We start from the raw sequence: 25167 nt of genomic DNA, 5'->3' as shown, positions 1-25167 counted from the left end.
TTCCTGTTACTTCCTCTTCCATCTTCTCTCCTCTTGCTTCTTCTTCACTCTTCCCTGCTCTCTTCTCTTTCCCTGCCACCTTTTTCTCTTTCCACATCATAACTTCTTTCTCCTCTTCTCACCTATTCTCCCACCTCTCCTTCCTCCTATTCTTTCTTGTTTTCTACTCCCTTTCCCTCTTTCTTCCTCTTACCTCTTCTCTCTTATTCCCTCATCCTCTCCCTTTATCCACATTCTTCTCTCCTCTTCATTATTTCCTCTTCTTCCTTCCTTATCCCTCTTACCGTCATCTCCTCTTCTATCCACGTAACTTCACTTTTCCTTTCCTCTCCCTCTTCCTTCCTCTTCCCTGATCTTCCCTCTTCTTTCATCTTCACACACTTCTTTCAGCTCTATTGTCTACTGCTCCCTTTTGCCCTATTCCCCTTCCATAAGTTCTCTTACCCACCCCTTCCTTCTCTCTTCCCTCCTCTTCCCTCCTTTCTCTTCCTTTCTCCTCCCTTTTCCTCCTCCCTTCTCATTCTTCTCTTTCTCTTAATTGTTCTTTCATTTTCCTCCTCTCCTCTCTTCCCTCCTCTATCTACCTGCCTCCTCTTACTCTTACTTTCCGGCCTTCTCTGGGCCACTTACTTCTTCTCTCCTCCTTCCTCTTGCCTCGCCTTCCTCATTCATGTTTCATGCTCTTCTTCCCCCACTCTCTTTCCTCTCCCTTTCTCTTCCATCTTAACTTTCTTTCCATTTTCTCCATCATCCCCTTTTCCTCCTCTCTTCTTTTTCCTCCTCCCTATTCTTCCCTACCTACTCCCTCATTTCTCTTCTCTTTCCTCTTCCCTCTTTTTCCCTTTTCTTCTTCTCTGTCCTTCCATCCTCTGTTCTTATCACTTCTTAGTCCTCTTTAGCCCTCTTCCTCTGCCATCCTTCTAACATCTTCTTTTGTCTTCCAATCTTCCTACTAATGTCTTCTCTTCCATCATTTCCCCTCTCTTCCATTTCCTCTTTTCTCTACCACTAACATTAATCTTCTTTCTTTACTCCTCCTCTCTCCTCTTACCCCCTGGTTTCTCTTACCACTTCTTTCCCCCCTCCCCCCTTCCCTCCCCTACTCTTGCTCCTTTCCCCATGTCTCTCTTATTCCCTTTGACCTACTTTTCCCCCTCTTCTCTTTTTTCTTCTCTTTTCTCTATTGGTCCCCTTCCATCCTTTTCTTTGTTTGGGCTTCATTTCTATAAAGAGACACTGACCAAGACAACGCATATAAAGATAGTTAATCGGGGTAGCTCACAATTTCTGAGGTTCAGTCTATTATCATCATGGTGAGAAGCGTGACAGCATGCAGGCCGACATGGTGCTGAAGGAGCAGAGACAGCCAGGAGACCATTTTCTGCAGACAGCCAGGAGGAGTATCTCTTCCACACTGGGCAATGCTAGAACATAGAAACTCAAAGTCCATTCCCACAGAGATGCATTTCATCTAACAAGGCCACCCATATTCCACCAAGAGTACATATAAATCTTAATAGTGCCACCTCTCATGGGCCAAGCATATTCAAACTTCCACATCCCACCTGCTAGCCTTCATAGGCTTCTTCAAACATATGAGTCTATGGGGACCATACCTAGCAACAGCATAATGCAAAATACATTCAATTCGACTTCAAACATCCTTACAGTCTCAACAATGTTTAAAAGTTCAAATTTCTTCTGGGATTTACGCAACCATTTAACTGTAATCCCCTATAAATCAAAAAGAAAATCACATACTTCCAGCATCACAGGATATATATTAACATTTCAAAAATATCATAGTGAGGAAATACTGGACCAATGCCAAAATTTAGCTGGATGAACTCCAAACTCTGCATCTCCATGTCTGATGTCCAATTCCTTTCAGTTTTGTTGACTGCAACACAATTCTATCCCTTGGGCTGGTTCCTGTCACTTTTAGCAGGGGTACCACAGATCTGGAATCTCTAACATATTCATGTCTCTAAGGCAACTCCAACATTATAGCCTCCTGTTCCAATGTCTGGTATCCGTACATAATCTTCTGGGCTCCTCCAAAGGGATTGGGTCACTTCTCCAGCTCTGCCCTCTGTAGCACTCTGGCATCTGGTTAACTCCATTCCATTGCTGCTACTAGATTTGGTAGACCCCCCATGTTACTGACATCTCCAATATACTGGGGTCTTATGCGCAGGTAGGCTTCACCAATAGTTCCTCATAGGTGCTCTTTATTGTGCCCAAGCCTCAACATCTTAGAATGACCCTTTCAGTTCTTAGAAGTCAACTGGAACTGAGTCTGCACATTTTCACCAATGGCCTTTCCTGGACTTTCCCAGTGCCAAGCCTCAGTTACTGTCCATGACCCCCTTCATGCCTTCAAAACCAGTACCACCTTCATGATTCTTACAAGTACAGCTGTGGTTATGATGTCTATCTCTGGAAGACAGCTTTTCTATGCTCTCAGAATTCACCTCAGTGATGCTGGTCTATTTTTAATGACACTAATTCCTTAGCTCCAGCTAACCAGCAACAACTCTCCCAGAAACCCCTTCTACTTATGATGCTAAAACCAGAGCCACATGGCTAAAGCTTCCCAGTTCTTCTGCTTGCTGGGACTGGAACTGGATATGCTTCTCACCCCTCTGTTCCATTATCATCCCTACCTTCTTATTTTCCAAGTCTTTCACTGCCTAAGCTTGGGTGTACTGAAATTTGCTCTGTAGAAAGACCTCGAACTCAGAAATCTCCATGTTTCCCTCTCCTGAGTACTGGGATTGAAGGCATGAACCACCACACCTGAACCTAAGCCTAGCTTTACCTTTTCACAAAATCTTTACAAGTTCTGCATTGTAGTTCATTCCAGATATAGTCAAGTTGCCAACCAAGAATAGCAGCCATCACAATGTTTCCCTTATCAATTTGACACTCATAATCTCAAGACACATTGTCATATTTGCATATGTCCAAATAAAAACAAAAAGCAGGTCATAATAATGTATAAGAAGATGTAACTATCCATTGTTTGACTGGAAATGTATAAACAATCATCTTAGCTGGGTGGGATACTGCCCTGAAGTCACCAGTCCCTTAATTCCATTTAATATCCTAGGACATAGGATTTAGTTCTATTTCATTTCCTGGTACCCCTTTAATCTTGAACCTAATATTTCATATTTTTCCTTTCTAAGTTTGCTATGCTTGATCAAAATACTCTTCATTAGAATGAAACACAGGGTAGTCTATGCAAGGCTTTTCTGAGACCTCCTTCCTCAATGCAACCAATCTGAATCTCTTCAACTTAGCCTCAGGCAGTCTCTTCAGATTAGGACAAAAAGCAGTCACATTATTCACCAAAATCTCATAAGAACAATCTCCAGGCTACATACTAGTAATTCTTCTACTCTGAAACCTCTTGAGCCAGGCCCAGAGTTCAAATCATGTGTCTCCCATGCTTCTACTAGAATGGCCCATTTAAGCCCCATTTAAAGCATTCCACTCTTTTCCAAAGTCCCAAAATCCACATTCCTCCAAACAAATGCATAACCAGGGCTATCACAGCAATACCAAAGACCCTGGTACCAAGTTCTGTATTAGTTTGTGTTTCATTGTTGTGAAGAGCCAGGACGACCAAGGCAGCACATATAAGGTAAATATTTAATTGGGGCTGGCTTACAGTTTCAGAGGCTCAGTCCATATCACCATGGCTCGAAGGATGGCAGCATGCAGGCAGACACAGTGCTACAGGAGCTGAGAGGTCTACATCTTGATCTAAAGGCAGCTATCATCTTCTGCAGGCAGCCAGAAGGGTCTCTTGTTCACTGGGCAGAGCTTGGCATAGTACCTCAAAGCCTATTCTGACAGTGACATACTTCCTTCAACAAGGTCACAGCCATCCCAGCAAGGCTATATATCCTAATACTGCCCAAAATCCAAACTACCACACTCTTCAACTCTTCCCTCTTCCCACCTCTTTCCTCTTCCTTCCTAATCTCTCCTACCTTCTATTTTCCCTCTCCTTTCTTGCCTTTTCTTCTTTTCCTGCTCCCTACCTTTCCCTCCCCCTCATCTCTCCACTTCCCTTTTCCTTCTGCCTGCTATTCTTTTTCCAACTTCCCCCTCTCTTTTCTCTTTGTCCCTCTATTACCCTTTTTTCTTCCATTATCTTTCCCCTTAACTTTTCTTCTCTCCTAGTCACATCTCCTTTCCTCTTCTCTCTTTACCTCTTCCCTTCTCTTTTCTCACCACTGCTCTTCACTATTTCCCTCTTACCTATTCCTTTGTCTTCCCATCACTTCAATCAGCACTCCTCTTTCTCCTTCATTCCCTGCTCCCATTACCCTTCCCGCTCTTCCCCCCTCCCTCACTTTCTCTCTCCTTCCTCTTCTCTTTTCCCATGTCTTTCCTCCTTGGACCTCTTACCATTTTCACTCATTTTTCCTATTTTCTCCTCTTTCCCCTTCTGTTTCTCATTCAATTCCGTCTTCTTACCTTCTTCCTCTTCCTCCCACCTCTGTGCCCTTCTCCCCGCTTTCCTCCTTTCTCTACTCTCCTCTTTTTTCCTGTCTCCTACTTTCTCATCATCTCTCTTCACTCATCCCTCCATTTCCCACTACCCTCCTCTTTCCTTTATTCTTCTCTTCCCGCATCATCACTTCCCCCTACACTTCCTTCTTCAGTCCTCTTATATCTTCCCTCCTCTTCCATCCATTCTCCTCTTGCCTTGTATTCCTTTCTCCAACCTCCTTCCTCCTATATCTTTCCTTCTTGTCTTCTCCCCACTCTTTCATCCCTTTTATTTCTCTTCCTTACCTTTCCCTCCTCCTTCCTCTTAACTTTCTTCCCTTCCCAATTTTCTCCCTCCATCTTCCTCTTTCCTCTTCCCTCCTCTTACCTGTTCCTGCTTTCCTTACTCCCACTTCTTCTTTCTTCTCTTCCCTCCTACCTTCTCTTCTTTTCTCTCTATTCCCTGACATTTTCCCCTTTTCCTTACTTCCTCATCTCCCTTCCTCTTTTCTCCTTCCTTCTTTCCTCCTTTTCTCTCCTCTCTGTGCTTCCCTCCTTCTTCCTCTTTTGTCTTCCCTCTCCCTTCCTCCATCCCCTTCCTGCATTTCTTCTCTTCCCCTCCCTTTCCTCTTGCCTCCTCTTCTATCTCATTCTTCCTCCTTCTACTCCACTCCACTTCTTCTACTTCTTTCTGTTCTTCTTTTGTCCCTCCTATTCTCTCCTGTGTCCTCTTCACTCTTCCATGCTCTACCCTCCTGCTTATTCTTTCCTTCTCTTCCTTCTTCTTTCTTTCACCCTGTTACTTCTTCCCTCCTTTTTCCTCCACCATCTTCCTTTTGATCACTTCATCCTCCATAGTTCCAGTTATACTACATGCTCTTTGATCCTCCCCACCCTTTTCTCCCTCCTTTTCTTCTTTCCTGTGATTCCTTTCTCAGGTCCTATCCCATTTCTTCCTCTTTTCTTTTCATTCATCCCATCCCTTCAATTCTTTTCCCTCCATGTTCTGTCCTTTGTCCTCTTTGCCTCATTCTCTTCTCTTCCTCACCCCTTTCCCCTTCTTCCTCCACTTCCCTCTTCCATTTGATTCCCATCTCCCTCCTTTTCCTTTTTATCCCTCACTGCTTCTCTTCATATTTCCCCCTCTTTCCTTGTGCTTCCTCCTTTTTTGAGCTTCATTTTCCATCTTCCTTCCTCTTCTGTTCAGGCTTCTTTCCTCCTCTGTCATATTCCCTCCATCCTCCTCTTACCTATTCCCTTTTCTAGTTTTCCTTCTCTCTCCTCTTTCTTCCCTTCCTCCATTTCTTCCCTTTTTGTACTTCGTATTATTCCGTCTTCTTCCTTCCTCCCAACTCTTCCTTACTCCTTCTACTTTCCTCCTCTTCACTCCATTTTCCTCTTGCCCCTACATTCACTTCCCTACTTCCTCTCTTCTCTCTGCTTCCCTCTGTTAACTTCCACCCTCCACTTTTGTTTTCCCTCCCCTTTGTACTTCCATTCTCGCCTTCCTTGCCATACCTCTTCTTTACTTCTCTCCTTTCACTTTACTTACTCCATGCATCTCATTCCCCCTCTTTCCTCCTCTTTCCCATTCTGTCTTGTTCCTTCCTTGCTCCTCTTCCCTCCTCTTCTTTTCTTGCCCCTCTTTCTTAATACTCCTCTTCCCCATTCTGCCTCTCCCCTACTCCTTCTTTCTCCCTCCTTTTCCTTCATTCTTCCCCTTCCACCCTGCTCTTCAGTCTCCTACTTCCTCCTCTTCTCCCTTTCCCCTACATTCCCCTTTTCTCTCCTTTCTTTTTCCCCTACAGCTTCCCTCTTCCTTTCTTTATTCTGTTCCTTACTCCCACGTAGTCCTACTTCCAATGTCTTCCCTCTTCCCTACTCTTTCCTATTGCCTCCTCTTCCCCACTTCCCTCCAACCTCTTTCCTTTTCTCCTCCTCATGCTCCTTTTTCTCCTCACTGCCTTCCTTCCTGTCTTTTCCATCCTCTTTCTTTTACACTTCCTCTTCTTCCCTCCTTACTTCCTCCCTTTTCTTTTCTTGTCTCTCTTCTTCATTCTTAGTTCTTTTTCCTCCTTCTGTCTCCCTTGTCTGTCTCTCCCTTGCTCCCTCCCCCCTCTTTGTTCTTCCACCTTCTTTCTCTCCATTTACCCCACCTCATCTTACAGTCTATTTCTCCCTCTTCACTCTACTCACTCCCCTTCGCTTGTCCTCTTCTTCTCTACTGTCTCCTCTTTGTTCTTCTTTCTAGCATCCTTTTCCTTCCTCTCCTTCCTCCACTTCTCACCAATCCTTTTCCTCCCCACCTCCTCTTCCATTTTCCCTCTTTTGGCTTTGTCCTCCCCCTTCCTTCTTCTTCCTTCTTCCCTCACCACCTCCTTCCCTCTTTCCTTTCCCATTCTTCCTCTACCCTTTACCCACCTCTCTTTCTTCCTCCATCGTCTTTCCTCTTCCCTCCCATTCCATTCCCTTCCAGATTCCCTGATCTTCCCTCTCTCCTTTTCTTCCTCCCATCTCTCATATTCATCTCCCTTCTCCCTCTTTGTTCTCTTTCCCTTCCTATTTCTTCTCTCTCTTCCTTGTTCCCTCTTTCAAATCCATCTCTTTTCTCTAGAAAAGGTGAAAGGGAAGAGGCAGGAACAGGTTGGAAAAGGGAATAGGAAGGAGAAAATGGAATAAGAAGACGCTACCATCCTCTTCCCTCATCCTCCATCTTGCATTCTCTTTCACATCTTCTCACCTATGTCTTCTCTCAACTTTCCTCCTTTCTCTCCTCCCTCCTCTGTTCTTCCCTCTTGTTCTCTTTCCTCAGATCTATCCTCTCTTTTCTTTCCTCCATCCCCCTTCCTCCCCTTCCCTCTTCTGTCCTAGTATTTCTCCCCCTTTCCTTCTTCTCTCTTCTTTCCACATCCTTCATATTTTTCATCCCTTTATCTCACCTCTCCTCTCTCTTCCCCCTCTGCTCTCCTCTTTTCACATCTTATTACCTCTTCCCTCTCCTTCCTTCTTTACTCCTCTTTCCAGATCTCTCTTTTTACCTCTTTTCTCCTCTGTCCTCTTCCTTGCTCATCCCCCTCCCTTCTCGTCCATTTCCCTCTTCCCTCCTCTTCCCTCCTCTTCCCTCTTCCTTCCTCTAACCACTCCTAAACTCTTTTCTCTTCCCTTCAATCTCCTCTTCCTCCTCCCTATGCTTTCTCGCTCTTCCCCTTTGACCCCATATTTCTTCCTCTTCCCACTTCATATTTCTTCCTCTTCCCACTTCATATTTCTTCCTTCTGCTTCCCTCTTCCCTCCTCTTACCTCTCCTTGTTCTTCCCTCACTCCTGCACCTCCCCTCTCTTCTATCCCTTTCCCTCCCTTTCCATTCTTCCTACCTCCTCTTCCTTTCTCCTTCCTCCATCAACTTCCCTCTTCCATCTACTTTCTTACTCCATCAGCTTCCCTTCATTTCCTTCATTCCTACTCCCTCTTCTTCCCCCTCCCTTCTCCCTCCAATTTCCTCCACTCCTCGCCCCTCCCCATCTTCCTTAATTTTTCATTTCTTTCCTCCTTCCTATTCTCTCCTCCAATCTGTTCCCTCCTTTCTTTCTCCTTTTTGCCTTTTCTTTTTCCTTCTGTCCCCTCTAATTTCCACCTCCGTTTTTCCCCTCCACCCTTCTTTCTACTTTCTCCCTTCTCTTCCCTCCTGCCTTTCCTTCCTCTTCTTTCCTTCCTTCATTTTCCTTCTATCCTCCACTTTCCTCCTTCCTCTCTCTTCACTCATTTCTCCTCCCTTCTATTTCCTCGGCTTTCTGTTCCCTCTTCTTTCCTCCCCCCTCTTCTCCATTTCCCTCCAATGGCTCCTCCCTACTCTTCCCTTTTTCATTTTCCTATTTTCCTCTCTCTCCTTTCGTTCTTCTTCCCTCCTCTTTCTTCTTCCTTCCTCTTTGCACTTCCTTCCTCTTCTTCCCTTCCTCCACTACTCACTCTTTCTCTTTTCCCCTTGCTCCCCTTTCTTCACTTCTTCCTTCTCTTTAATACTCCTTCCTTTCCTCTTCCTTTCTCATCCCCTCCCCATCTCCCTTTTCTTTCCTCTTCTCTTTCCTCCTCTTCCTTCCACTTTCTCATCTCTCCTCCTTCCTATTCCCTCCTCCCTCCACCCACTGAATGTCTTTCTTTTCCTTCCACTCCAAATTCCACTCCCTCCTCTTGTATCTTCTCTCATTCTATTCCCTTACACCTACTCTACACTTGTCCTCTTTTCTCCCACCCTCTTCTTCTTTCCTCCATCCACTTCCTTCCTCATTCTTTCTCTTATTCCCACTCTTTCCTCATGCTTTCACCTTCCCTTGCCCTTCCCTCCTCTTCCCAGTTCCACCTTCTTTCTTCAACCCTCCTTTTCCCTGCTCCTTTATTTCCCTACTCCCTCACTTCTCTCCTCTTCCCTCCTCTATCCTCTTCCCAACTCTTTTGTCTTCTCACTTCCTTGCTTTCTCATTTCCCTCTTCCCCCTCTTTTTCTTCCTTCTTTCCTCCTCCTTTCACTCTCCTCTCTCTTCCGTCTTCTTCATAGCCTCTTCCTCCTTTTCTCTTTCCTCTCCTTGCCTTCTCTTCCATCCTTCAGTCTTCCCTCCTACATTCAGAATCTTACATCCTCTTCCCTTCTTTCTCCTCCATCTTTCCCTCTCTGTTCTTCCTCCTGTTTCCTCTTCCCTTCAATTCCCCTTCCCTCCTCTTCTACTCTCCTCTCTCCCCCTCTTATTTACCCCCTTTTTTCCTCCTCTCACTCACCTGTCTTTCTTTTCTCCTCTTCCTTCTTCTATCCTGTTTATCCTTCCACCCTCTTCCCTCCTCAATCCACTATCACCTTTGTTCTTCCCTCCTCTTCCTGGCTCCCTGTTCTCTCTCCTCATCCCCTTTCTCTTTTTCCCCCTTCCCTTTTTCTATTTTCTCCTCTTCCCTCTTCCCTCTTCCCTCCTCTCCTCTTTATACTGCCCTAGTCTAGTCCCTTCCCTTTTCATCCTCTTCTCTCCCCCCACTGTTGATCACCTTCCTTCCCCTCCCCATCCTTCCATCCTTCTCTTCCATCGTCTCTCCTTTTTCCTCTTCAGGCCTCTACTCCACTCCCTACACTTCCATTCTTCCTCCCCATCTTTTTTATTCACCTTTCTGCCCTTCCCATCCTCCCTCAGATTTTTCTCATTCCTCCTCCCTATTTCTTCCTCCTTCCCTCTTTCATTTTCCCTCTTCTCTTTCCCCTTTTCTTTCATTTTCAACTTATCTTTACTTCTACTTTCCCCACTTTTCTCTCCTCCCATTCTTTACTGTCCTCCTCTACCCTCTTGTTTCCTCCATCCTCCTCACTCTCTTCTCTTTGTCCCCTTTTCATTGTATTTCCCTTTTCTTTCCTCTTCTTTCCTCTTCCCTCTACCTCTCTCTTCTCCTTCATCTTTCTTCAACACTCCTTCCCCACTCTCCTCAGTTGGTCTTTCCTCCTCCATCTTACTCTCTCATGCTCCATCTACCACCCACCCTGTTTTGCTCTCCCTTTTCCTACATTCCTTTCCTCTTCCTTCCTCTTCCCACTTCCTTCCCATCCTGCCTTTCTCGAAACATCTTCCTTTCTCCTAGTTCTTAAGTCCTATTTTCTCTTCCCTCCTCTTCTCTCTTTCTAGTCTTCCTTCCTCCCTTACCTTTCCGGTTCATTCTCTTTCTTCTTCTTATCCCTTCTTGTCCTGTCTGTGTCCCATTTCTTCCTTTTTTCTTTCCTTTTTTTCTCCTCTTCCCCATCTCCACTTTCCACCTTCCTCCCTTTCCCACTTCCCTCTTCCATCCTCCCTGCTCCTCTTTTTATTGCTTCCTCCCCTTCCCTCCTCCCATCTCTTAACCCTCCATCCTCTTCTCTTTTCCATCCCTTTTCTTTGCTCCTATTCCTTCCTCTCTTCCTTTATCTCAACTCTTCTTCAGTATCTTCTTTCTTTATCTTCTTCTAGCCACCTTCGTTAATCTTCATCCTTTTTCCTCCCCTTTCCTATTTCCGTATCTTCCCTTCATCATCCTCTCCACTCCTCCATCTTCCTCCTTCCTATTCTGCCCTCTCTCTTCTCCCCCATTCAACCCTGTTCTGTCCTTTTCCCTCCTCTTCCTTCCCTGTCCCTCTGATCTCTTTGAATTCTTCTGTTTCCCATCCTCTTCCATTATCTTCCCTCTTCCTTCCACCTTTCCCTTCCAGGTTTTGCTTTCTTCTCTCCTTGCTCCCCTTTCTACCTCTCCACTTTCCCCTTCTCTCCTCATCTCTCTCCTCATCTCTCTCCTCATCATCTCTCTCCTCATCTCTCTCCTCATCTCTCTCCTCATCATCTCTCTCCTCATCATCTCTCTCCTCATCATCTCTCTCCTCATCATCTCTCTCCTCCTCATCTCTCTCCTCATCTCTCTCCTCATCTCTCTCCTCATCTCTCTCATCTCTCTCCTCTTCCTTCTTCTCTCCACTTTCCACTACAGTCTTCATCCCTTTTGCCCCCCTCACTTGTCCATCCTGCATTCTCTTCTCCCTTTTTACTTTTTCTGTATTCCTTCCTCTTTCTTATTCTTCCCAAATCTTCCTTCTATATTGCTGTGTCTTCTTTATTCATCAGGTCTCTTCTTGCTTTGTCATCCTTCTGTCCTCCTTTCCTCCCTCGTTTTTTTTACTTTTCCTATCAGTCTTTCCCATTCTCCTCCCTTGCCTGCACTACATCCTATTTCTGGCCCCTCTTCGCATTCCTACTCCTCCTCTTCTATTCTCCACCTTCTTCCCTCCTCTTCATTCCTTGCTTCTCTTCCATCCTCTCTTTTCTTCTCTCATCTTTGCTCTTCCCTCTTCCCTCCAGTAGATCCGACCCATCTTTTCCTTCTCCTCCTCCTCTTTCTCCTCCTCCTCTTCCTCCTTTGCCTTCTTGTTTACTTCCTTTCCTTTTTCTCTACAGTCTTTGTCTTCTTTACTCCTTCCTATTTCTTCTCTACTCATTTCCCCCACTCATCCCCTTCTCTTCTCTTCTCTTCTCTTCTCTTCTCTTGTCCTCCTCTTGTTCCCCTCTTCTTTTCCTTCATCTTCTTTCTTCCATCATTGCTCCCCTACCCTATTCACTTCTCTTCTTCCTGCCTCCCTGTGCTGGTTTAAATCATAATGACCACCATAGGGTGATATGGAGTGGTCTTCTTAGGAGATGTAATCTGGTTAGGTGTTGCCTTGTTGGAAGAATTCTGTCACTGGGTGTGGGCTTTGAGGCTTCAAATGCTCACGCCAGGTCCAGTGTCAGCCTTCAACCTCCCCCCCAATCCACCTGAGTAAGTCTCAGCTTGCAGGCTGTCAAGTCTCATGCCATTACAGTAATGGACTAAAATCTCTCGATTGTAAAACAACTCTCATTTTCTTCCTTTATGAGACTTGCTGTGGTCAAGAATTCTTTTTATAGCAACAAAAATCACAAAAGACTCCACTTCCCATTTCCCTTCTCTTCCATGTGCCCTCTTCTTTCCTCCTTATTGTTTCTTTGTTTTCCCACTTCTTCCCACTTGACTCTTATCCCTCTTTTTCACTCCTCTTCCCTTCTCAAGCTTCTTACTTGCACTCTTCTCTTCCCTCCTCTTCCTTACTCTTTCTATCTCTTCAACCCCCCTTCCCACTTCCCTTCTGTTCCCTGACTCTTCCTCTACCCTGTTCCTCTCCTTCATTCTGTCCCATCTTCCCACCTGTTTCTTTTTCCTGACTCTTAACTCAGATTCCAACTTCTTCTCTTTACACCCTCGTCTTCCTTCCATGCTCCATTTCCCTATTTCAATTTCCCTATTCCTTCTTCTTCCCCTCTTCTTCCTCTTTTTCTCCTCCCTTCCACTCTTTCTTCCCTCTTCTCTTCCTTTCTCCTTCTTACTGTCTCCTCCCCTCTTCCCTCTTCTATTACCTTGCCTCCTTTATTCTCTTCCCTCCTCCATTCCCTTCCCCCTTCTACGCACTTCACTTCCATCCCTCTCCCCCTCCTCCATTCCCTTCCCCCTCTTATCTCCTCTGTCCCCCTCTTCCTTCCTCCACCTCCTTCCCTTTTTCCCATTTCCTTCCCTCCTATTATGCCTTTTCTCTGCTTCCATCTTCCTTCTCCCTTTTGCTTTCCTCCACTGCTTTCTTCTTCCCTCCTTTCTTTCTTGTGGCTCTTCCTTTCTCTTCTCTACTCTCCCCTCCCCATCCCTCTTCCCTCCTCCCTGCCATTTTCACTTTCATCCACTCTCCATTCTCTTCTCTCCTCTGTCCTCTTCCCTTTTCTGCTTTCCCTACTCCCTCCTTTACCTTCCTCTTCTCACTTCCTTTCTCCATCTTCTTCCCTCCTCTTCTGTCTTCCTTCTTCTTCCTCCCTCCACTTCCATGCATTCATCCCTCCTTCTCAGTCCGTCTTCTCACTTCCACTTTGCTCCATTTAAAACTTTCCCCCCTTTTCTCTTTCCCTGCTTCCTTATCCAAATTTCCTCCTGCCTCATCGTCTTGCTTACCTCTTCAAATTCTTCCTTATCTCCTCTTCTGTATCCTCATCAGTCCTCTCTCCTTTTCTCTTCTCATCCATCTTATCTCCACTTCTCATTTCCCTCCTCTATTACTTTCCCTCTTCCTCCTTCTTTCTTCCTATTCTTTTCTCTTCTCTTAATTCTTTTGTCTCCTCTCCCCACCCTGCTCTTCTCCCCATCCTCCTTTCTCCTCATCCCTCCCATCACCAACATCTCCTCTTTCCTCTCCTCTCCTGTCTTGTTCCCTCTACCTTCCTCTTTCTTCTCTTCTAGTCCATTTCAATTGTCTTCCTTCATCCAACTACTTGCCTCTTCTGATTCTTTCCTCCTCCCAACCTTTCTTCTTCCCTCCATCCCTGTACTCTCCTCCTCTGTCTTCTTTTTTTTTTTAAGATTTTTTTTACTTATATGAGAATACCGTAGCTGTCTTCTGACATACCAGAAGAGGGCACCAGACCCCATTACAGATGGTTGTGAGCCACCATGTGGTCGCTGGGAATTGAACTCAGGACCTCTGGAAGAGCAGTCAGTGCTCTTAACCGCTGAGCCATTTCTCCAGTCCCCTCTGTCTTCTACTTTCTTCAATCCTCACCTGCATCCTCTTCTTAACTACTCTCTCCTCTTCACAGTTCCCTTCTTTCTCCTCCTCCTCCCCTCCCATTCACCCTCCTTCATTTTCTTCCCTCCTCTTCCCTTCCCTCTCTCCTCCTCTGCCTCTTCCCTCTTCTCTCCCCTTTGCTAACCCTGTCTATTCCATAATCTCTCTTCATTCCTCCCTCCTCTTCTCTTCACTCCTCTCTTCCGTCCTCTTTCCCACTCTTTTCTGTTCCATCCTTCTGCCTTTTCTCTCATTCCTTTTAACCCCTACTTCCTCTTCCTTCCCCTTCCCTCTTCCCTATTCTTTGTGCATTTCCCTTGTCCCACTTTCATCCCCTTTTCTCCTCTCTTCTTTTTCCCCTCTTACCTGACCTTCCTTCCTCTTCCCTCATCTTCTCCCTTCCTCCCTCCTCTCCTCTTCCCCATATTGTCTCCTTCCTCCTATTCTTTCTTTACTCTTCTTCCCTAGTCTCTCCTTTCCTCCCAATTTCCGCTTACCTGCATTCTCACCTCTCTCCATCCCTCTTTTCTGTTCTCATCTCTTCCCTCTTTCTTCCTCTTCCTTTGTTTCTCCACTTCTACCCTTCTTTTCCTTTTTTCCTCCCCTTCATTTTTCCCTCTTCTTTCTTCCTCGCTATTTCCCTCCTTACACTTTTCTCCTTTCCCCTCTTCCCTCCTACTCTTGCCTGTCTCTGCTTCTTTATTTCATCCTTCCTTCCCTTATTTCTCACTTCTCTCCTCTTCCCCTTCCTTCTTCTTCCCTCCAACCTTTTCCTTTTTACATCATTATCCCTTTTCCTTCCTCTTTTCTCCCCCGTTCCCTTCTCTTACATTCTTTCCCCACCTTCTACTTCATCATCCTCTCTCCTCTTCCATGGACCTTACTTCTTGTCTGCTGTCCTCTTTGATTCCTGTTTCCCTCCACTTCTTGCCTCCGTTATCCCTTATATTCTCTCCCCTCCTTCCTATACTTCCCTCCTTTCTCCTGCCCCATCCTTCTTCATTTCTTCTATAACTTTCCACTTCCTCCCTCTCCTCTTGTCCCTACTCTGTCCTTTTCCAGCCTCCCTCCTCTCTCCTTCTACCACCTCTTCTTTCCCCTACTCTTTGATCTCTCCCCCTCTCCCATCCTCTTCCCTGTTCCTCATCTTCCCTTTTTTCACCTGATCCATCCTCCCTTCTTACCTCCACTCTTCTCCATACTCTCTTCTCTTCTCTCCTCTCAATTCTACTCCATCCACTTCTATACTCCTTCTTCCTTCCCCCCTTTCCCATCTTCTTTCCTCTTCCAAATTTGCTTCTCCTTACTCCTCTTCCTTCCTGTTCTCTCCTTGCTCTTCTTGCCTTCTTTGTCTCTCCTCTTTTCTCCTCCTTTATCTTCCTTTCTCTTGACTTCTCCTTTCCTTTTTCTTCCCTTCCCTTCCCTTCTCCTCTCCTCTCTTCACTTTTGCCCTAGTTCCTGTTATCTTCTCTTCCATATTCTCTCCTCCCTCCTACTCTTTTTATTTTCCTTTCTCTTTGATCTTCCCTGCCCTTCCTCTTTCCCCTTCATCTTTTTTCCTCTTCCCTATGCCATCCTCCCTAGTATTTTCTCTCTCCCTTTCCCATTTTCACACCTGTAATTATTACCTTTACTCTCCTTCTCTGTTCTCTTCCTGTCTCTCTGAGACCACCTCCCTTTTTATGTTCCATCCCTTCTCAGTCATCTTCCTGCCTCTTGTCTTTCCTCATCCCACTTTTCATTCTTCCTACTATCTATCCTTTATCCTCTCTGTAACCCTGCCTCTCCTTTACCTTCTCTCCTCCATCAGCCCCTGCTTCCCTCCTCTGTAATTATCCTCCCTCCACTTCCCTTTTACCCCCACTCCACTGCTCTTCCCTTTCTATCACCTGTCCTCTTCTCACTCTTCTCCTTTTCCCTCCACTTCTCTCCTCCCGTCTCTTCTTGCTTCCCATTTCTCATTTCCCACTTTTCCCCTTTCTTCCCCCCCTCTTCTCTCCAACCCCTTTCCTTTCCCCTCTCTTTTCCACTCTCCCATTTTCTCTTCCCCTCATTCCCTTGCCTACTTCTCTCTTCTTTCCTCTTCCATACTCCCTCCCCTTTCTTGTCTATTCCCTCACCCCTTTTCATGTTTGCCTCCTCTTTTCTTTTATACCTCTTCCCTCCACTCATCTTTTTTACCTCATCTTCCCTCTTCCCTCTTCCCTCATCCCTCTCCTTCCCTCCTCCCTCTCATTTTCACTTTTCTCTACTTCTCTCCTTTTTCCTCTTCCCTCCTCATTTCTTTTCCTTCCTGTTCCCTCCGCTCTGATCTTCCTTCCTCCATCTTCTACCCTCCTTCCTCTCTTCCCTCACCCTCCTCTTCCTTCCTCAAACTTTCTCCCTCATTTTCCCTCATCCTTTCTATCTCTTCCCTTCTTGTTCCTATAACCTCTGTTTTCCTCCTCTGTCTTCTCAACTACCTCCTTATTTCCCTTCTCTTCTGTCTTTCCATTGCTTGCCTCCTCCCTCCCCTTCCCACTTCCCCTCTCTTCCCTACCCCCTCCTGCTTCCTCTTCACTTCTTGTGCCTATCTCCTCCTCTTCCCTCCTCACTTCCCACATCCCCTCTTCTCTCTTCCCTCCTCCTTTCTCTTTTTTCTATCCTCTTGGTCTTTCTTCCCCCTTTCCTCCTCACAATTATTTTCTTTCCATCCTCCTCCCTCTTTTCATTTCTCCACTTTCTCTTCTCCGTCCTCTTCCCTCTTTCATCCATATCCATCCGTCCTACTCTTTCTTTCTTGTCCATCTTCCCTATCCCATCTTCTCTTATCTTTTACCTTCTACCTCTTCCCTCCTTTTTGCTCTTTTCCTTCTCTTCACTCTTTCTTGTCTCATCTTTCCTTCCTTTTCTCCTTCCCTCATCTTCCCTCTATTTTCTGTTCCCTACTCTTCCTACCTCAACTCTCTTTTCCTGCTACAACCCCATTCCCACCACTTCTTCTTCCTTCCTCTTCCCATCTCCCTCCTCTTCTGTCCTCCTTGTGTTCATACTTCTCTCATATTTCATATTACCTCTTCCATCTTCCCTTCTTTCTTCACATCTTCTCTTCAGGCATTCCTCTTCTTTCATCTTCTCTACTCTTCCCTTCTTCCTCATCTCTCCTCCCTATCCTTAGCTCTTAATTCCTTTTTCCTATTACCTCCTTTTCATCGTCCCTTCTCTTCCCTCCTCCCTACTTTTTTCTCGTTCCCTCCATCTTTTCACATCCTAACTCCTTTTTCCTCCTCTTCTCTCTTCCTATTATTTCCTGTTTTGCTTTGCTTTTCCCGCTGTTTCTCTCATTTCCCTCTTCCTTCCTCTTAATTGCTTTTCTCTTATTCCCTCATCTTCTCTCCGTCATCCTCTTTCCTCTTGACTTCTCTTCCATATTCCATTTTCTTTTCTTCTCATCCTGCTTACTTTCCTTTCCTCTTTTATCCACTTATTTCCCTCTTCCCCCTCTTCCTCTTCCCTAATATTACATCTTCCCTCATCTAAGATCTTTGTACTTTTTTCCCTCTTTCTACCCCAACTACCCTTTCCTCCTCACTCACTCCCTTTTTTCCTATTTCCTCTTCTTCCTTCCTCTTTCTCTTCTCGTCCCTCTTCCCCTCCATCCCCTTCCCTCATCTCTTCCTCTCCCCTTCTTTTCACGCATTCCTCTTCTTCCCTTTTCTTTCTCATTCTTCGTGTGCCTCTTCCCTCCTCTCTCCTATTCCCCTTTATTCATCATCCTTATCTTACCCACTCGAGTCTTCCACCACTTTCCTCTTCATTTCTCTCCCATCTTAACTTCTTTCCTTTCTCTTCCTCTGCCATCCTCTTCCCTCCTCTCTCTCTTCCCTCTCCTTATTGTTCCCTACCTCCTTATTCATTTCCCTTCTCTTCCCTCTTCCCTCCTTTCTCCCCTTTCTTCTTCCTTCTTCTTGCCTCTTCTCTCTTCTGTTCTCATTCCTTCTTTCATCTTCAGTCCTCTTCCCTTTTCATCCTTCTTACCTCTTCTTTTGTCTTTCCTTCTTTCTCTTCCGTCTTCCCCTCCGTCGCCATTCCTCCTTTTCCCCCTTCCCTCCAATTTCTTCTTCTCGTCTCTTACCTATTTACTCTCTCCTTCCCCCTTTTCCCTCCTCTGTCCTCCTTTTCCATCCTCTTCCCTCTTCTCTTCTGTTCACTTGCCCTCCACTTCCCTCTTCCAGCCTCTATCACTTTCCCTCCTCTCTCTCCTGCTTTCCTCCCTCCTCTTCTCTACTGCCTCATCTTCTTTCAGCAATCCTCTTACCTCTTCTTCCTTTCTCTTCCTTCCTTGTCTGTTTTTCCTCCCCCTATTCCCTCCTCCCTTTTCCCTTCTCCCTCTTCTGCCCTCTTCTTTTCTCCTCTCTGGTCCATCTTCTTTCCTCCGCCCTTCCTCTTCTTTCCTGTTCTCTCTACGCTCCTATTCCATCTTCCCTGCTCATTCTTCTTACCTTTGTCTCTCTTCTCTGCTCTTCCATCATCTTCACTACTCTTAGTTTCTCTTCCCTCCTCCACCCTCTTCCTTAGTTCTACATTCCCCTCCTCGTGTTTCCCTTTCCTCTCCTGCTCATTCTCCCTCCATTTGTCCTTTGTATTCTCTTCTTTCCATTTCCCTCCTCTTCCTTCTTCTCCACTCTAGCCTCCTCCTCCCCTTCTTCCCTCATCCTTCCTCTCCCATCCTCATTCTACTCTTCTTCCACCCACTTGCCTCCTCCCTCTTTCTCCCCTCCCCTCCTTTTTCTTTTCCCTCCTCTTCCCTCCTATCTTCCTTTCTCACTCTCTATTCATTTTCCTTATTCCCTCTTTTTTCATCTCTTCACTTGATCTTTTTCATTCTCTCTTCTTTACTGTTCCCTCTTTTCTTCTCAAACTCATTTTCACTTCTCCCACTTCTTTCCTGTATTTTCTCTTCCCTCCTCTCTTTTGCCTTTTCTTCCTCATCCTTTCTCTTCTGTACTCCTTCCTGTTCCTCCTTTATCTTTCCAGCTCCCCACTTTTTCTTCATCCTCCTTTCTCATTCTTCTTCCCTTTCCTCTCATCTATCCTCTTTTGCACCTTCTCCTTCTTCATCCCTCCTCTCCTTTTCCTTCTTTCTTCTGCCTCCTTCTAATTTTCTTTGCTGTCCTTCCTGCTTCCCCCTCTTCCTTTCACTTCCTTCCTTGCTCCTCTTCTATCTTCCATCCTCTTCCCTCTTCTCTCTCATCCATCCCCTCCCCTCTTCTCTCCTTTCTCTTCTTTCTTCTTTCCTTCTTTCTTCTTTTTCCTCCTCCCTCATCTTTTCTCCCCCTTCTTCCCTCCTCTCTCCTTTCTCCTCCCCTTCTTCCCTTTCCTTCCTATTCCTCCCCTTCTATCTTCCTCCTCCCTTATTGCTCCTTCCTTTGGCTTCTTTCCTTTTTTTTCTTCTTTTTACTGAGACAGGGATTCTCTTTGTAGCTCTGGCTGTACTAAAACTTGACCTGTAAACCAGGCTGACCCAGAACTCCTCAGCCTACCTCTGTCTTCCATGTGTTGTGATTAAACACATGCACCACCAAGCCTGCCTTCCTCCATTGTTTCTTGACCTAATAGGCAACTTGATCTCAACACTAGAGTTCTTTGCCCAACCACACCTAGTCACCAGTTCATGCTCTGACCCTGACAGATTCCTCTATAAGCACCCCCGCTTACCCTGCCATAGCACTGTAACCTGTCCCTTACTCCCTTCCTTCTACCCTAACTCCTAATTTCCCCCCAAATTCTCTTTTAAGCCAAATTTAGAATCATCAGAAACTCCTTCCAGTACTGTAGTCCTACCATCATAGGTATAAGCTAAAGCCTTCCCAATTAGAAAAAAAATCCCTCTCTTAAGAATCATTAAGAATTTTCTGAGAATGGCTGTGTAGGTCCTAAGCAAAACCTGCATGCCTAATCTCAGGACAGGGCAGAAGGGTGCCTCAGAGGCCCTGGGCATGGAGTTGCAGACCTTTGTGCACTCCATGTGGGAGTTCACCATCAAAAACCTGGCCTGTGGAACAGCAAGCCATTGACCTAAGTGCTGAGACACATGTCCAGTCCCAGACCATCCTACTGTAGTCCTGATGTTCAGCTCCATTTTGTACAGCAGGATCCCAGTTTTCTATGAGCCTCTGCCTTCATGGATACTTATCTTCTTTTTCCCTGTTCACCCCGATCACCCAGACCTACAGGCAAAGCCAGGCCTCCTATCATACTCTTCATCCTCCTACCCACATCCTTACTCTCCTTGTCTCACAGTGACTCCTGATCACCTGCACATCCTCTGGTCCACACTCTCTGTCCCTTCTAGTGATATATATATATATATATATATATATATATATATATATATATATATATCCACTTCCCGTCTTAGAGAGCAAGCTGGCCTCTTTCTAGTCTTCCTGTCCATCCCAAGTTTGACTCTTCTTCATTCATATTCATATTCATCTTTCATCTTTATTCTTCTCACCCAACCTAGGCTAGTCACTACCCTTCCTGGTTCCTGATCTAGACTCCACCCTGCTTTCCTCTTAGACTCCTAACCTCCTCAGACAATATGTGAACTCCCCTGTTATCTGTTCCAATCCTATTGATCTTCCTCCGTGCTGTGTCACTATCCCCCTGCTTCGAACCCAAGTATGCAGCCTTCCACTTCAAGTTTCTTCTCCTCCCTTAGTCTCCTATACTCACCATAGATTCCTGCTTTCTCCTGGTCCTGGTCCTTCTCCCTGACCTGCTAAGCCCCTCCAGCTTTCTCATGTCTCTATGTGCCTGCTGCCTTACAAGCCAGTCTTTTTGCTTCTGGTGTGTAACACCCCCCACCCCAGGAGTACTGTGCTCAGAGCAGTCTCTGAATTCCCCCCACACTTCTGCACTCATGTCAAAGTCCTGTGCTTCCACACAGACTCCTAAAGTCCCAGACACTTGATCTCTATACCTGACATATAAACTTGACCTGGCCATTCTTTCATCCTCCTAGCCTATTACCCTCCCTCTCAAAATCCTATCTTCCATTGTCCGCCTTGACATACCCTGAGCCTCCTGCCCTCTTATGAAGTCTCCCCATCCTCCCAGACTTCTCCAGCTCTTTCCAGTCTCCCTACATGGCCATGACACTTAGATCTCTCCCTTACCTCAATCTCTGATCCACACTTCCTGAGACTTCTGCATTCATCCCCAGCCATTGCCCCCTCTCCCCAAGTTCCTGACATCTCAGCACAGGCATTAGCCTTTATCCAGTCACTTACACTATCCTATACCCTTCTGACAAACTACTTTCTGTTCTCCATTTTCTAAGTTTCAACTGGACCCTCCTGGTCTGGTACTCAGAGTCTTAGGAACCCTGGGACAGCTTCTGGTCCTCCGTGTCCCGCTCTGCCTGGGAATACACTTTCCTCCTATCAAACCTGTCAGCTGCAGAAGACTCCTACCCCTATCCACAGGGCTGGCACTTCCAATCTTCTAGACATTGACCATCTTTTTCCTACCTCTGGCCTCTACCCATGGCATGAGCTCACCTCCTGCACTCCCTCTTAGTTTCCAGCAACCCCACTGTGTGCCCTGCTCTCCTCTCCATGCTCCTACTGACCTCCTCTCCAGGCTTGTTCTCTTATGCTCCTCCTCTTCTCTTTTAAGACTCTAACCCCATTACCCTTCTGTAGTCCCAGAGCCTCACACTCTCAAGAGCTGCTGACCCCATTCTCAGACTCCATCCCTGGTGACACTCTCCACACCCAGTTCTGTCTCTGGGGACCGCCTGGAACTTGATACCCTCACCCTGAGCCTCCTTAATGTCCTATCCAGACTTGGTGTCCCTCCACAGCCGTTAAGACATCCCCTTAAGCCTGCTTTCCCCCAGACTCCTCCATTTCCAGAGCTCACTAGTCCAACACATAAGACAGTTCACCTCTTCCCTGGTCTTCTCTAGTCTGGTACTCTCCTATTTTCCTTACAAAGGACCTCCTGCTGAGTCTCCTGACATCTCCTGTTGTCTCTTCTCACTAGTATTCTGTCACCTCCAACACCATGTCCTCAGGTCCATCTTCTGTCTGTCCCCATCCTTCTAACTCTGCTAAGCTACCTGTACTGCTCACCCCTCCAGCGTCCCTGAGCTCCCTGCTCTCTTCCCCAACCCTTAGCCTTTACCCTGCTCACCACTATCCCCTTTTGTGTGTTCCTTCTCCCCTCTTCTTCACATGTCCTCTCTTGTGCCCTTCTCCAGTGACCTCCCCAGCCCCCAGCACCCTCACCATCCCCCGGCCCTCTTCAGTATACTGTAGTGCTCTGTAACCTCCTATAGCCTCCACACTCACCCGCAGGCTCCATTTTGTTTGGTCACCTTGGATCTGTCCTTCTGGAGAGACGTCTTGGAGTCTTCCTAAGACCCTTTTGTGGGCCTTTGGCCTCCTCTTCATCCTGCAATGTTTGCCCCAAGTCTTCTGCCCTGTTCCCTCACCTTCCCATCCTACTTCCTACTTCCTCCCTTTACACTGAGTCTCCGACCCCTTCCTCAGTCTCCTACAACCCTTGAGTCCTCATTCTCAGGCATTCTGTCCCCTAGCCCCACCCCAAACGCCCTTCTTTCACCAGAGTCCTGTCACTCCCCATTCTCCCTGAAGCTCTTGCCCCACACACCAGCCTCCTGTCCCCTGCCCAGTTCCTAGTGCCCCTTGAGTCCTCTCTCATTTCCTAGTGTCCCTCAGTTTTCCCATAGCTTCCTGCTCCTCCCCTGACTTTCTACCCCCATCCTGCGTACCTTCCTCCTCAGATTCTCACCCTCTCTTGTCCCTTTTCACCTCAGACTCTTCTCACTCCCATTTGTTCCCTGTAGCTGTATACTTCATCCCAGCCCTTTCGTTAGCCTCCCCTTTTGCCCTGCAACTCGTGCTCCTAGATACCCCCACAGCTTCTGGTCTGTCTCCTCCTCGACCCCTTCCTTCTACTACCAGCTTCATGCCTCCCCTGAGAAGCCTGCTCTGCTCCTCACTGTCCTCACCCTCTAAACCTGTCCTTGCATCCCTCTTTCCTCCTCCAGGTCCTTCTCCTCAGTTCCATCCAATGCTGTCTTCTACACAGCCCTCTCAAGCCCGCCCTCTGTTTTTCTTCCATTTCCATGAGCATCTTGTAATCCTCCTCATCCCTGGACGCTCCTTTAGTCTCCTGCCACACCATATGCCTTAGACTCCGTGCTCATCTCCAGCTTCTTCCTCAGCCTGCTGGTACACATGTCTTCCAGATCAGCCCTCAACCTTCTTTCCTTTCTGTGCTTTGAACCCTGCTCCTCAGCCCCTGCCTTCCTCCCACCATCCTATCCTCTGCCAACCTTCTTACCCTGCTCAGCATGGGGCCTGTCTCCCCAAACTCTTACTCTCTTCTGTTACATATCTCCTCAGATAGACTCCCTCCTAAAGTCTTTCCATTCTAGCCCACTACCTTACTCTTGAGCTATCTGCCTACTCCAACATCTAACTTTACTGACTTGCTTGCCCATCTCCCTGATCTCTACCCTGCTCTTCCAGCTTTGGTCCTGAACAGCCTATTGCCCCCTGCCCGAGTCTCCAACTATCCTACCTAGGCCCTGCTCCATTCTACCTATGGTTTGTGTCTGTCCAGAACCTCCTAAGCCCTCCTAGGCCTCCTCACCAGCCTTTAGCTGCATCCTTCTAGGTCTGAGTGTTTCTCTAGCCTCCTCCTGAGTCCTGAGTTTCCTGCCACCCGGCCCATCCTCTAGGAGCCCTCCTCCCCTCTACACCTTAGCCTCCTGCCCTCCCCTCGGCAGCTTGCTTTCCTCTGGCCTTCTGACACCCCTCAATGTTCCACTCCAGCCTTCTACCTGCTTCCAGAATCCTAGAATTTCCTCACACACACCCCCATCCTTATTCATCTGGTACCTAGCTCCCAATGTCACTTCCATGTCTTGAGCACCTGGCCTTTGTCATCAGCTTCCTAGCCTACAAATGCACATCTGAGCTCCTTTAGTGTCTTACCCTCCTCTCAAGGCTCCGTGCTGTTGTCCTCCCAGAATGTCTGCCCTCCCTGAAGTCTCCCCTCCTCCATCCTCTTTCCTTTCTCTGGATGCAAACCACCCTGTCCTCCTCTGTTGCCTCCCATCTTGCTCCCCAGCGTTCTGCTTCCCACCCCCAGATTTTTTGCTTCCTCAAGCCTTCTTTCCCCTAAACTTCCCCTAACCTCCCATCTTCCTTTAGCCATCTATTTTCTTTCGCCTTCCTCCTGAGGAGCCTGCTGCCCTCTCCTCTGCCTTCTGAGTCAAATAGACGCTGCGGCTTGTAGGGCCTCTGGCCACAGTCCACCTTTCTACTCTGTCCCTGCCCTGTCTCCAGCCTTCTGCTCCCTTGAGGCTCCTCCCCTTACCCCTGCCCTTCCTCAGACTCAGATCCCACTCCTGCAGGATTCCCTAGCCTCAGGCTCACTGCCTCAGCCTTTTGCCCTTCCCCCCATGGCTCCTGCTCTCCTCAGTGGGCTTATACCCTCCCACAGCGCCATTACTTTTCCAGAACCTCCTTCCCTCCTCACCCTCCATTTGCCCTTCTCCTGCTGTCTATGGACTGTCCTCAGAATACAAAGGGCTTGTCCGCTCAGTCCCCCTCTCCTACAGAGCCTCCAGCCCTCGGGCCTCTTTTAGCTCCTCCCTTCCTCAGTGCCTCCCACTCTCCTGAGGCCTGTTGTTTACCTCCCAAACCTCTGCCCTCTTCCAGCCCCCTGAACCTCCTGCCTTCCTCCCAGCTTACCTTTTTCAGTGTTCTGTCTTCCCTCCCAGAATACCACATCCCCAGGACAGCATGGCTCTCAGTCCTAGTTTTCTTCTCTCCCTAGGGTAGTACCCCCTGGCTCTGCCAGCCTCCTCCCAGCCCTTAGAGCTTTCCACAAGACCCATGAGCTCATGCTCTGTGAGAGGATTCATACTCTCTTCTGATCCTCTGTCCTGGCTGAGGTTCTATACTTCTCAGCATCCTGCCCTTGTCCTGGGCCTCATTAACCTTCTTCTGGGATGCTGGGCCTCCTCTAAACCTGTCCTCCTCCAGCTACTCCCTCTCATCCCAGACTTCCCGCTGAGTCTACGGCCTGCCTCTCTAGCCTCCCACCCCACTCTATGATCATTCTGCCTGCTTCACAGTATAACCTTTCCTCAAGGCTCCCGCCTTTTTCGGGGCTTTCAGCACCCAATATCCTCCACTTATCCTCTCATCCTACCATGCCTGCAGCCTGCTGCCTCCCTCCCCAGAACCTGAGATTTCTCTTGAGCTTCTGGCCTTCTTTCTTCAGCCTTCCTCTGCAGCCTTTACTTGCCCACCGCACCCCAGTATCCTATTGTATTCCAAGAAGCTCTTGGGCATCTCTTCAGGTTTTTGTCTTTTTCCTGAGACCTCTACCATTCAAGGGGTCTACAATTACCCTGAGCCTCCTGCTCCTCATGATTCTACCCTCCCATGACTCTCCCTTCTCCCTAAATACATTTGAGTTTTATGCCCTCTGCACTTCTCCCAACCTTTCTTTCTCCCTTTC

At 47.1% G+C, this 25167-nt stretch overlaps 1 long non-coding RNA gene across 1 annotated transcript; it reads right to left on the bottom strand.

Annotated features, from left to right (window-relative positions):
• Positions 1 to 531: 531 nt before the first annotated feature.
• LOC120099214 (uncharacterized) lies at positions 532 to 24736 on the bottom strand. The gene is made up of 3 exons (XR_015646776.1): positions 24393 to 24736; positions 21957 to 22059; positions 532 to 1424 (listed from the first exon to the last, which is right to left on the bottom strand). It is a non-coding gene; the product is annotated as an uncharacterized LOC120099214 (long non-coding RNA).
• Positions 24737 to 25167: the final 431 nt, after the last annotated feature.

The sequence above is a fragment of the Rattus norvegicus genome, chromosome X (assembly GCF_021556685.1).
Source record: "Rattus norvegicus strain SHRSP/BbbUtx chromosome X, alternate assembly SHRSP_T2T, whole genome shotgun sequence".
Lineage (NCBI taxonomy): Eukaryota > Metazoa > Chordata > Mammalia > Rodentia > Muridae > Rattus > Rattus norvegicus.
The sequence above is the reverse complement of the archived record's forward strand: the minus strand, read 5'-3'. Positions and strand labels throughout refer to the sequence as shown.